Here is an 11005-nt window from a genome sequence, read left to right as displayed (position 1 = left end):
TTGTGGGTAAGTAACTCACTAAAGACCTGCTATCTTGGAAGGAGTAGGTAGGAAAACACCATAGAAGAATTCTTCTGATAACACACAGAAGAATTGAATTAATGAAGTACCAAGCTCTAAACCCCATAACAGCTGGAGGCTATCGATCACAAGTATTTCATTTGCTGCAGAGGCTCTTGGAATCACTGAATCTCAAAATGAACCCAACATCAGGGAACTAAATGGTCGATTCCGCTCCAAAGGCTGGGAAATATATTTTGGCATTTCTTTTTTTTCTTTTTTTTTTTGTAATAAATTATAACTGTGATTTCTAATCAAATACACTATGTATTTACGAATGTATTTGAACAAAATATTTAATTTTCCTAAGGTGATTATTTTAAAGACATTGATCAGACAAGAAGCTCACTATTTTGGAGATCAGGTTTCAAAAATTAGATCTAGAATTAGTTATGCCAATGGCAGGTGTTTGCTACTTAAAAGAATAAAAAACCCACAAACATGAAAAAAAAATGAACGCTGGTGTTGTGTACAGATGGCAGATAGAAACTCTGTTCCTCATCCAAATCCCAGGAATTATCAGGTGGGGGAAGCCAGGCACAGTGGGGGTGGTGGGCAGGCGGTGGGGTGGGGGAGGGAGGGAGGGACAGGATCTTCAGGGGAATAAAATACCATAAGGACCCTTGTTGAAATATAAAACAACATGTATTTGTTCAGGAGAAAATACAGCAGTCCAGTGTACATGGGAGAAGCACTGCTGCAGAAGGGGCAAGTAGTGAAGGTGTTGAAGATACCCCAGAGCACATTAAAATCTGTGAGTTTAGCTGAGCAAACACGGATTTAAATTTGGCAGTGCCAGACTGAAGTGGGTTCGGAGCCCTCTACCACAGGAACGAGGGGTTAGGTTTTTATAGAGAAGATGGAAGGAAAACAAGGCCATTATTGGACTGGCTCTCAGTTAAGCAGTTCTGCATATGGGAAAGCCTCATGGCTGTTTGTGACTGGTTGGTCTTCAGTTTCGTTTCCTCGAATTCCAGTACATTGACTCTGGGTTAGGATTGGGTTTGTCTGTGCAGGCTACCAAGGCATTAGAACCACCTCCGTTAAAGGCTGCCTTGTTTAATTATTTTAACAAGAAGCTTCTCCCAACGGAGAGGGGCAGACAGGAGAAGGGAAGCAGGAGGACCTGGGACACCCTTCTTTCAGTGTCTTAGTCAGAAAACTAGTTGGCCCTGCAAAGTGTTGTGCTCGCTTTTCCCACCGGCCTGGCTGTGCCCAGAAGCAGAAAGAAAGGTGCATCTCCTTAGTAAAAGACAGGGATCACCAGGATGGGAAGGGCAGGGTGGGGTGGGAGAATGGCTGCCAGGAAAAGAGTGACAGGCAGCCTGATTGGTGGCTGGTAACACTCAGAAAGCAGAAGAAGTCACCAGGGCAAGCACTTCCAGATCACTCCCTGGTGTGCCCCACCAAACAGAAAGACATCTTGTCTTCAAAATTGCTGGGGGCAGGTTGTGTCAAGATATTGCATCAATAAAGACAATTAGACTTGGTATCTTAGAAATTAAGCATGCTCGATGATGAGATAAAGAAAGAAACTAAGATGTGATGAGTGTCCAAAAGGGCACAATTATAGGGCACACTTGTGAGAGGAAAGATGGAACTATAATTTTCTCACATAAGGTAACAAAAAGATCAATCTGATGGTGACATATTTTGCTCATCACAACAGAACAAGTGAAAGAAGCCCATAACTTTGAATGTGAAAACATGATCAAAACTCTGTAAATAAATGGAAACTGCTTTTACGTGTAAAGAATTTCTTCTAGAAACATATATTAATCATCAAATGTGTTATTCATTGGCAGTGTGTTCCCATAAATACCAGCAGCAGGATGCTAACTATCTAATATTGATATTCACAATTGCATCTAAAATATACTATGAATATAGTCATCAGTGGACCCTGTAGAAAACAGCAAAAGATAAAAGCTAAAGCTCAGAAAGAGGACTTTTTCTTGTACCAGGAAAGTCTCATATTTTCAAAAAATTTTCAGGGAATTATTTTTTCTTTATAGAGTGGTGTGTCTGAAATAAACGTGTAAATATTTCATAGATGCAGTGTTTTGTGTTTTTCCCATTGTTTCTATTTTCTGTGTGCTAGGTCTATGAGATTTAGTTTTTACCTCCTCAAATTTAGCTTTAATCATCTTCCTGTGCATGAAAATTCTAAGCTACTTTGATTCATAGATATATATTTGTAATATAGTGCATATACAGCGCTCTCTTACCTTCATAGATCAGAGTTCGAGGACTGCTTTGGCTCTCAGATAATTTCTTTCAGGCCATTTACTCATTAAAAAATATTTTAAATTTAATCACGTGTATAGACATTTAGATGTGTTTTGTGTGAAAATTTTACAATATTGCTGAAATTAAAATTCAAAAGACTTTCCTTAAACTTAATAAGCAATTTTGACACATGATTCTTATAACCAAGATGAGAAAACCAAGACCAATTATTTCATGAAATTATTTAAATTATAAAATCAAGTTAGAAAATACCATTTGCCTTAATGAAGATACATCTCTAGAACCTAGTACAGTTGCCATACAGATTTGATTTGGTGGGCTCAACATTTTTCACAAATGAAGTTTTTAATTTGAAGTATGAAAAACATAAATTTAAATACAAATATTAATATTTCCACATACTTATAATATACATTGTGACATTAGATTTGAAGTTACATTTGAGGTTATCCTATGTAATAAGAGGCTAATATGCAAATAGACAAACGGTGGAACAACCGAACAACTGAACAATTGGTCGCTATGTCGTGCGCTGACCACCAGGGGCCATGCGTGGAACATGGTGGGCATCGGCCACTGAAGGAAGGTGGAGCAGGTGAGCGGAGGCGCCAGACCAAGGCAGGGCTCCGGTCACTGTCATCGGGATGAGCTTCTGGCAGTTACTGAAAATTCTTTGCTCCCATGCACCAAGGTCCTACCTGGCGCTCGCACCTGCTGCTGGTGCTGGCCCTGCTCACACCTGCAGCTGGTGCCCAGCACCGGTTCCAATGGCTCGATGCCATCAGCAGGTACGAGTGGCGGCTGCTGGCCCCGGTTGTCCCTGAGGGATTCTCCATATTCCCCTGCTCCTGAGGGGTGATCGGGGCAGCAGCTGCCACTCGTACCCACTGCTGGTGCTTGCTCCAATTGCTCCATGCCATCAGCGGGTGCGAGCAGCAGCTTCCAGGCCTGATTGCCCCTGAGGGCTTCTCCCCCTCCCCCTGCTCCTGAGGGGTGATTGGGGCAGCAGCTGCTGCTCGCACCCACTGACAGCTCCAGCCCTGCTCGCACCCACTGCTGGTGCTTGCCCCAATTGCTCCATGCCATTAGCGGGTGCGAGCGGGGCCGGCGCTGTCAGCGCATGGGAGGGGCAGCAGTGAGAGCGGGGCTGCTGGCAGTCAGGGGACCAGGTGTGGTGGTGGGAGGGTTCAGACAGGGGCATGGAGGATGGGCTGAGACCCGCCCCTGTGCCTACCGCAGCTTCGCAGCCCCACAGTTCCTTTCAAGGTGCATGAATTCGTGCACTGGGCCCCTACTTTTTAAAATAAAATTCTTTAAAAGTAATAGGAAATATTCCTAAAATCAGAAGTTTTAACACACTACAGTTAATAAACATATTTTAAATGTACAATTTATCTTGACAGAAAATTGGAGTACTTAAGATTTTTTGGAAGCTAATTGCACTCTCATTTAGTTTAATGAACATTTTCAATAGCAATATTATGATTCATGTTTCTCTGGGAAAGAGCAGCTTGATACTTATGAAGTGTTGAGTTGTTCTAAGCAAGACATGTGGCTACTAAGGGGATATTTTTTAACAAATAGTTCAGTCTTACATTGTCTATTTCTTAAAGAAATCTATTCCTATATTGAAAATGTGTTGTGCTTAAAATAAGAAAGCTGGTCTTCAACAGCACCGTAACTATTTTAGAGAAAATTTTACCTGAATGCATGAGCCCCAATTTTTTCTTTCTTTATTTTTTTTCACTAGCAAGAATCCTTCTGGAAATGATCAACTATTGTTAGGACCATTTAATGTGCAGGAGGGAAGAAGAACCTCTCTAAAACTCTACACAGGTTTTTTTTCTATTATTATTATAGGTTTCAAATAATTATTTTTTAAGATATCTGATTTTATGTAAGTGAATTATCATTATTATTGAGATTTGCCAATAGTTGAATAATCACATGTTTTAACCCTCTCAAGGTAAGGCCCAGTTGAACGATAGAAGGATGGCTTATACCTATTTACAAAATTGCATAATCTTTATTAGAGAAATATATTCCCACTGTCCTGGCATACTCGCCCCTCCTCCTCCTCCAGCTCTTCCCTCAGTCCATATCCCCTCCCTGAGTTCTATCCCACTTTACACCTCAGTTGTTGGCTGCCTGCTGCACTTAATCTCAGGCAGTGGTCTGAAGCATTCGCTGCTGGATTTCTTGAAGCTCTTTTTTGCACAGATTCTGAGACCTAATATTTCTTGAATGAATGAAGCCAAGCAAATTTGGCCTGATGCCATTCAGGGAAGTACAGATGGCAAGGAACTGAAGTACCCTGCAAGAAGTGAGACCCTCACTCCAATGCCCAGGAGAAACCTAATCCTGCCAACAACCACTACAACAAGATTACCATGTGGATTAAAAAGGAAGAATCACAAAGAAAGATAAAATTATAGAGAGAGGCGCTATGGAAGCAGTAAATGTTCTTCCTTTCTACTTGCTACTTAAGGAACTCCCATAAAATAGAGGCCAAAATATCTAGATCTTTTCTCAGTTATATTTAACTAAAACACTTGGAAATCTGAGAACCTGGTAAAATATATAAAGCAACAATACCAGTGGAAATTGAAGTTTAAGTTAGTATAATTTATGAATTCAAAAAGTAGATACATATGTCTTAAGAAAGATATCAATTGTAAGTTCAGATAAGAATATTACCAGGACCTTTGAAGCTTCTACAGTGTCACTTCCTGGTCTAATATTCTTTCTTCTGGTACAACTGGTAGAGAGGGAGGAGTTAAAAATGATTGACCAGTAATCAATTTCTTTTCTGATTACCAGTAAGCCATACCTAATAAAAAGAAGAGAACCAAAGTGCCATGATTTTTTGTTAGTTTGTTTTTTGTTAATCCTCACCTGAGAATATTTTTTTTCCCATTGATTTTTGAGGGGGAGAGAGAGAGAGAGAGAGAGAGAGAGAGAGAGAGAGAGAGAGAATATGAGAGAGACACATCTATTGCTTGCCTTCTGTATCTGGGGAATGGACCTGCAACCCAGGTACGTGCCCTTGACCTGGAATCAAAGTTGCAATCCTTCGGTGCACAGGTCAGCACTCCACCACTGAGCCACACCAACCAGGGTTTTGTGGGGTTTTTTTCAAACAAAATCCACAACCTATCTAGATACTTTAATAATAAAATATTAAGAGATATATTTTATTGAAAAGCTCTAAAGAGAAAATAGATAAATCCCCTTATCCTATCTAATAAAAGAGTACTACACAAATTGATCGTACCTCCGCTATACCCACAAGCCACGCCCAACAGCCAATAAGGAGCAAGTATGCAAATTAACCCAACCAAGATGGCTGCGGCCACGGAGCAAACAGGAGGCTTGGATTTCTCTGGCAATGGAGGAAGCAAAGCTTCCTGCACACCCTGGCTGGCCCAGGTCTCCACTTAAGGCTGCAAAGTTTTAATTATAGAAGATAAATAAATTCCAGATACCAGGGCCTCTGCTTGGTTTGCCGGGGTGCATGGCCAGCCTGCAAACCACCACAGGCCCCTTTCAAAGGCCACCCCACGCCCCAAGGGAACCCCCATCCTGATCCAGGACACCCTTCAAGGCAAACCAGTTGGCCCCCACCCGTGCACCATGTCTCTAGCCTATCTAATAAAAGAGTAATATGCAAATTGACCGTCACTCCAACACACAAGATGGCTGCCCCCAGGTGGTCAAAGATGGCTGCCCCCAGGTGGAAACAATATGGCCACCACAAGATGGCCAGCAGAGAAGTGCAGTTGGGAGGGATCAGGCCAGCAGGGGAGGGCAGTTGTGGGCAATCAGGCCTGCAAGGGAGGGCAGTTAGGGACAATCAGGCTGGCAGGGGAGCAGTTAGGCATCAATCTGGCTGGCAGGGGAGTGGTTAGGGGGTGATCAGGCTGGCAGGCAGAAGCGGTTAGGGGCAATCAGGAAGGTAGGCAGGCAAGCAGTTGGGAGCCAGCAGTCCTGGATTGTGAGAGGGATGTCCGACTGCACCCCGGCGACCTAAACGGGCAGTCGGGCATCTCTTGAGGGGTCCCAGATTGGAGAGGGTGCAGGCTGGGCTGAGGGACACCCTCGCCATGCATGAATTTCATGCACCGGGCCTCTAGTACAAATATAGAAAACTTGGTTTAATTATGTACTAAATCATAAAAGGAATATTTTATAATGATTTTATTAATTTGCTTTATTTTTTTAAATGTAATACTGTTTTTATTTAACTTCAAAAGCATTTCGGCATTCTAAACACACAAAAAATAACAAAACGTTACAAATTGTGTTTAGTACAGAAGGTTCTTGAACTTTCATTGATGCAGTGACTCTTCACTTGGTTGACAGTGAAGACTTGTAGTTTGTTTTAAAACAGTTTAAAACTACCACACAACTAAAAAAGATCCACATACTTCTCATGCCAGCTGACCCCCCTTTTTTCACAGCTAACAATGGCAGGATGCTATGTCACCATTTACAAAAGCAAGACAACCTGAAGCTACATAAATGGATGCCCACTGCAGTGTCCACAGGTCCGGCCTCACAGTGCATGCCCTAAGCTACATCCCCTCCAAAAGGCATCTCCCTCACAGCCTCAATGCCAAGCAAAGAACATCAAGAGCTTGTCTTGGTTGTTTGTTCTTTTTACAAACTATAGATATGTACAGTTGAGTGCCGGGGTCTTATCCGCAGCTGCAAGGGTTCAGGAATCTGGAGAAGGGCTGTGATGTAAATTAATAAACTAGACATAAAATATAAATCTGGGAGGCATGGGGGAGCTAGGGGAGGCTCCACTTTCTAGTGACGTGGGCTCTCTGAATGTCTGGACCCAAGGCTTTTTATTTGCTGGGAAACACATTGGCCCTTTAGGAATGCAAACAGGTAAAGTTTGATAAACAGGAAAAGATGATCAGGTCGGGGGAACTGCCCTCAGCTGTCTGGCAGCAGGCAATAACATACAGATCTTCAGCCCTGCTGAAGGTGTCCATCAGCCTTCTGACGAACTTCGTGCACTTTATTATGCCTTGCTGGAATTAGCCTCCAGTAGTTGAGAACTCGGGATTTCTAGCCAATAACCAAATAGTTAACACCACCTTACAGATTAAAAAAAAAGAGAGAGAAAATGCCAGAAACATCTTTAGATGCCTTGTCACACCAAAAGCAAAGTGCACAGAGTGAGGAGAACACGAGAGCCTTTACATTTTAAAAATGTTTGGAAATATGTACAACTTTGATACAGTTTCTGGGTGCTCTGGACACCCATGGCCACTTCATGTAAACCACTGACAATTTCTAGAGCACTTTGAGAGACTACATATGATCCAATTGTGTAATTAATCCTAATGAGGGCAACAGACACCTCTCAAATAAGAGCTGTCAATTACGGCACTCCCCTACACTAAAGTATTCACAAGGAGACAGATAAACGGTTTTTTTATTCCTCCTCCTCCTCCTCCTCCTCCTCCTCCTCTTCTTCCTCCTCCTCTTTCTTCTCCTCTTCTTCTTCCACCTTTTTCCAGGCAACTTTAGCAAGACCCTTTGTGCCATCAAACTTGCCTTTAGACGTCTAGTTGGCGACATCCTTCTCATACTTCTCCTTCAGTTTTGCAGCCTTATTGTTGTAAGGCTGCTTTTCACTGTCACTTAAGGTATGCCACATCTCACCCAGCTTCTTTGCCACATCTCCAATAGAAATTCCAGGGTTTGTGGATTTGATCTTGGGGCAGAATTCTGAGCAGAAAAGGAAAAATCCACACGGTGGCCTTTTGGGGGCTTTCGGGTCCTTCTCTTGCCTCCCTTAGCTGTTCCATAATCCTTCATTTCCCAATCATAGCGTACTTTATCTGCTCTTGCTATCTCTTCAAATGAAATTTCTCTTGCCAACAATGTCTTACACCTCTCAGAGCACTTCTTAGAAAATTCTGCAAAATTGACTGGAACATCTGGGGTTTTTTTCTTATGTTCCTATCTGCATGTCTGCACAAAGAAGGCATAAGCAGACATCTTGCACTTTGGCTTCTTGGGATCACCTTCAGCCATTCTGACCGTATTGTTCGCTAGCCTGGGCAGTGCCTAATTTGTTTTACTATTGCTAAGTAGAAATTGCATCTCTTTTCTTTGTATTCTATTGGCAAAGCTTAACAAATGTTTATGCTCTTGCATATATATTTCTTCTTTATTGGCATCAAAACATTTTTGATCAATAAAGTGATGCATATTAAGGTGAATTTAATAACAGTCTGAAGATTGTGTAAAATTTGTAAAATACAAAGAGACTGAGGGCAAAAAGAAGTATATTTGATTAAAACATAAGGTAGTACTTGTGCCATGCCAACATGGCCATGGGTGAACCTGAGTGGGGGGTGGCGGTGAAGGATTAGAGAAGACCAACAAGAGAATAAAGCTGGGGCTAGGTAGGATGCTGCCCTCTGATTAGAGAGACAGTGCCATGGCCTGCAAGCTGAGTCTTTATTTTATAGCCAGATTCCACCAGGCAAAGTAAGGGCATGGTCAAGATGTTTACAATGTTCTCGTGGGTTTCGAATCTACTCAATTACATGCACCTGATCAAGCTTTGTTTACTTGCTGCACCTCCCACAGCCTATATCACTTACCTATGTGGGACCACAGGTTTGGACCATAAGGTCAAGCTTACAACTATAGCCTTTGACTATAATTGTGCTGGGACTGGCATGTGGCTTTGCCACGAGAGGATTGTGCCCTCTCATTAGTTCGCAGCTTGAACCTGTCCAAACACTGTAGCCATTCTCCGCAAGTACTGAATTGATTTAGAGTGAAGGACATAATTTTCTTTTTAAAATGATAACTGAACTTCTGGGCAAATAGGCTAATAGTTCCTGTCAAGAGAAGGATACGTGTGTATGAAATGTTTTAAAAAGCATGTCCCTGATTAGGAACTTTATATAGTTAATAAGTCCAGAATCTATGAGTTAATGAAGCATGACTCCCTAGAAAATGACACATAAACAGTGATATACAACAGAGATGCCTCACATGCTAAATGCTCTTCTGCTATGGGTGTAAAATGACACAATTTCACACGAGGCCTCCTATGTTATTCTAGACCATGCCATCCACATTTGATGTACAGAAAATCCCAGGCAGCCACCCACACCATATGCTAGGTTTATCCAGGCTTTTCCTGAGACTGGGACAGTTGATTGCCTGTATCCTTATACTTACTAGTAAACCTTAATCTTCTATCTATCTATCTATCTATCTATCTATCTATCTATCTATATCTATATATATATCTATATCTATCTATCTATCTATCTATCTATCTATCTATCTATCTATCTATATATAAGGCTAAGAGACCATCGCATCCGAAACAACCGAATGGATGACTGAACAGGTTATATGGAGTGACCAGGCCAGCAGGGTGGTTAGTGAGGGATGACCAAACGACCGAGCAGCAGGCTGTGTGGGGCGACCAGGCTGGCAGGGGGGTTAGTAAGGGGCGACCAAACAACTAAGCAGCAGGCTGTATGGAGCTACCAGGCCCCCAGGGGGGCAGTTGGGGGCGACCACATTAGCAGGGGTGCAGTAAGGGGTGACCAGGCTGGCAGGGAGGCTCTAAGGGCCGACCAGGCCAGTGGGGGAGGGGAGTGGGAGCAACCAGGCTAGTGGGGGGGGGGCAGTTGGGGTTGACTATGCCTGCAGGGGGGGCAGTTGGGAGTGACCAGGGGAGCAGGGAGGGCAGTTAGGTGCGATCAGGCAGGCAGGCAGGCATGTGAGCAGTTAGGAGCCAGTGGTCCCGGATTGTGAGAGGGATGTCTGACTGCCAGTTTAAGCCCGATCCTGTGGATCGGGCCTAAACTGGCAGTCGGACATCCCCCAAGGGGTCCTGGATTGGAAAGTGTGCACAAATTTCATGCACCGGGTCTCTAGGATATATATAAAAAGTTAATATGCAAATGTCTGACTGGTTTCTATGTCATGCACTGACCACCAGGGGGAACCATGGACCTGGCATTTAGATAGCAACATTTGACTTCCCCCAAGTGGGACACAGGCCCCTGGAGTGATAGCCCACCAAATCGCAGCCTACACTGCTGAGACCCCATGGTGCAAAATGTGACCCACAGACCAGCCTCGCTGGAAAATGGTCTCTGTGGGTGCTGGATAATGACATCACATAGCAATGCCCAGCTTCCTCTTTCTAGTGATGACTAGCCTCCTTGCAGTTTCTTCAGCCCAGGAACACGATTTGCTTTATAGCCAGGTGCAAATATTTTACACTTTAACCAAATGTCGGTGAAGCATTTTCCTGTGCCTCATCTCATTTGATCCTCACAGAAGTCCTGGAGTAGGTAGATAGGAGACATGATGGAATCCTATTTTCTTTTCATTAGCCAGAAAACAGAGTTTTAGAAAGTTTAGAAACTTGACCCAACTGAAAAGAAGTAAGAAATGGTGGACCTTGAAAATGACTTCAGGTTTTGTCACTGCACAGAATATAGTCAGACACTGCTGCAGTTAAATATTTTACCCTTTGTTCTCCCTGCATGATCTACAATAATAATCTGCTTTGTGTTGATATTTACTACTGTGTTTTGAAAATTACCTGAAAGAGAAGTTGGGGTGCTTCGCTGGGCTGGAAAAAGTTTATCTAAATCAGAAAGCAGGTCTAATTAAGCAAGTTTATTCTATCTAT

At 42.8% G+C, this 11005-nt stretch overlaps 1 pseudogene across 1 annotated transcript; it reads right to left on the bottom strand.

Moving 5' to 3' along the window:
* Positions 1–7759: 7759 nt before the first annotated feature.
* LOC307104643 (high mobility group protein B3-like) lies at positions 7760–8385 on the bottom strand (annotated as a pseudogene). The gene has a single exon. The product of its transcript is annotated as a high mobility group protein B3-like (transcript).
* Positions 8386–11005: the final 2620 nt, after the last annotated feature.

The sequence above is a fragment of the Cnephaeus nilssonii genome (genome assembly GCF_951640355.1).
Source record: "Cnephaeus nilssonii genome assembly, chromosome: 8".
Lineage (NCBI taxonomy): Eukaryota > Metazoa > Chordata > Mammalia > Chiroptera > Vespertilionidae > Cnephaeus > Cnephaeus nilssonii.
Note: the sequence above shows the minus strand (reverse complement) of the source record. Positions and strands in the feature narration are given on the sequence as shown.